Consider the following 3,049-nt stretch of genomic DNA (forward strand, 5'->3'; position numbering starts at 1 on the left):
ATGTGTCAGTTACACGTCAACAACATTGTTTCCAACCAACGCAGACTGAGCTGCCTGGACAGCTACAAAGCCCCATGGTCGTCATCACATCTTTCCAAATATATCCCCTTCTCCTTTCCCTCTGGGACATAACAATGTTGCATCTCCATCCTCTTCCAAATCAGGTGTGGGCATGTTACTTGCTTTGGCCCCTAAGATATAAATGGAAAAGATCCTATCCTTTCCTGATGGGATCATCATGAGCTGATGCACAATTGGTGCTGCTTCCTTCCCTTGCCTGGATAATGGTAGGAGCGTGTGTTTACAGACTTGGGTTGGCCTGGGTCTCTGAGTGCTCATATGGAGCTGAGTCTCTGCCAGCATGAGTAGGGCAGGTGGTCTGAGAGATGCACTCTGTTGTGTTAGTCGTAGGCATGTTGGGAGACCTTTGTCACGGCAGCTAACTTAGCCCACTCTGACTAAATATTCCCTAACAACAGGCATGTCCAAGTACAGGTGTGGTAGTTCTGTTCAGCCCTGGAAACCAAACTGGTCTAGCGGCCTCTGAGGTGTCTTTCAACCTGAAAAGTTATATGTCACAGGTGCCACCAGCCTGGATGTTTAACTGGTCACTTTTCAAGCCTCTGCCTATCTGGGCAGATCTTGGGTCTTTCTTCCTCCTCCTCCTCCTCCTCCTCCTCCTCCTCCTCCTCCTCCTCCTCCTCCTCCTCCTCTTCTTCTTCTTCTTTTATTTGAGAGAGCATGAAAGCAGGGGAGGCAGAGGAGAGGGGCAGAGGGAAAAAGAGAGAGAATCTTAAGCAGGTTCCATGCTCAGCATGGAGCCTGACAAAGGGGCTCCATCTCACAACCAGGAGACAAGGACTTGAGCCAAAATCAAGAATCAGACCCCCTCCCCCCAGGGGCCCCTTGGCTCCTACTTAGAGTAACACCAAGATATTTCTGAGTCTTCAAGGACTTACACACACTTTGGCTCCTGTTCTTGAACTCCAGCTACCAAGTAAAGTTGCCCTAACACATCAGCTGTAACCAGTGCTCTCCACCAAGCCTAGTTCCACCAAGGATGTCATTACTTTCTGGAACATCAAGGTTGTGCTGGATTCTCATTCCAGAGCCTTTTTAGGGCTTGACTCCATGGGACTGGACCACTGTTTTGGGTCCAACCTTTGCCTAGGAGTCTAAAGGGCCTCTTCAGTCATTGTCCATCTGTGCTCACTGCTCCCTACAGAGACCACTGTCCCTTTCCATGTGGTCCTCTGCCAGTCCTGGAGAACATGAATCCTTGTGAGGCTGGCAGTCCCGTGAGACTCCTAACTGATCATTTCATTCGGAGCACTGCCAGGGAGCAAGCAGGAAAGTAAAGGAGGAGCTGGGAGGAGTGGATCTATTTTGGAAGAAATCCTCCCTTCACTTCTGTGGACAAATCTCCAATATGGTTAGGCTTTTGGAAACCTACTTTTACTCCATCACAAAACTCCTCTGAAAAGAAAGGAGAAAATAACTGGAGAAAAACATGAATTTTGCAATAAGTTTTACTTTCACACAATCAACAGCACCTCAAAATCAAAGGTGGTCTCCAAGAGATTTTAAGAGAAATTTGTTTTCTCTCCAAGATCCAAAGTTACTGAGATGCAAAGAACCGTCCATATTATTTTTTCAAGACATTTGGCTCCTTCAAACCTCAGCTCTTGCGGATTTTCTTATCTAGTTGTGCTACTTGGCTTTGTATTTGCAAACTAGAGATCTTTGGGTAGTTTTTCCAACACAAAGAGTTTTCCCCAAAGGTCGAAGTCTTCATGGTCCACAGAATAGAAAACTGTTCTCAACTTTGAAACAGCAGCTTAATTTTAAATTTCTACCACTTTGTCCAGGTTCCAGAAATCTTGAGGTCCAGTTTTAATCAATAACCCAAGCAATTACTGTAACTCAGTGATTCGTTTCTTATCCAAAATGTTTCTGGCAGGAAGAAATCTTAGATTTAAACGATGGGATCCAGGGATCCCGGTCTCTCTTCGGAAACAGTTTCCATCAGATTCGCCTGCTATACTCAGGAGTGTAAATCAAAACATGCGAAAGAAACAAATTAAGAAAGCAACAATGTATCTCAGCTACTGAACAAGAAATATATTCAAAATAACTCTAGGAAACTATAGTTCTCAGAATATTTCAGCATAGGGCTTCTCTGGGATTTAGAAGCAAGGGTATTTATTTGCTATTAGGATCGGAGAGGCGTAAAATGTCGGGCCAAATGGCCATTGGGGAAGACGGGAAAGGTCTAAGGGAAAGTCTGGCGCCAATTTATGTGGAGGATGGAGCCAAATGGACTTGAAAAACTGTATTTACTAGCCGTTTCCCCACATTCCAAGTTACTTGGGAACTTGGCCAAGGCATATTTTTAGTATCCTACTATACCTTTTGAGTTAAGTTTGGATCTTAGGAGATTATGATGCGGTTTTCCTCATGCTCGATGAAGCAAACGCCCAATCAAAAGTCTCTTCCTAATGAGTGTTTATCTCTGCATTTCCAGCAGAAGGGGATTCTGAATTCAGTTTTGCACCTTAAATCAAAACACCCAGCCCACGAATCCTAACCTAAGCTGAGGACCAAGAGATGCCGCCTGCCCATAAGCCAGATTCCCCTACCAGGGGACGCAGAAGGGCCAATGTCTACAGTCTTCTGGGGACTGTCTCCAGCACCAGTGACAGCCTCTGACAGTTTTCTTCAGACACCAGCTTAGCCCTAGCGGGGAGGGCCTGGCAGGTCTGAGTGAAGCTCAGTTTCACCGCTAAGCCAGCTCCTCGCCCACAAGGGCTGGTCTTTAGCTGGACAGCTGGGGCCACCGCCTCCTGGTTACACATTAACCTCGTTCCCGGGGGATCATAAGAGTTTAAAGAAGTCTCTTCCTGCCTGAGAGCCGCTAACGACGCCAAAGTCTTTACTGAGAAGGGCTGATCCGGCAGGACTGTCTTCCCAAGGCGGGCACTGTGCCGCCTCTGCCCAAAAGCTGGACCCCACTGTCCCCAACACTCCGTCACCCCGCAAGCCTGCGGAT

This window comes from Suricata suricatta, chromosome 2, assembly GCF_006229205.1.
Source record: "Suricata suricatta isolate VVHF042 chromosome 2, meerkat_22Aug2017_6uvM2_HiC, whole genome shotgun sequence".
NCBI lineage: Eukaryota > Metazoa > Chordata > Mammalia > Carnivora > Herpestidae > Suricata > Suricata suricatta.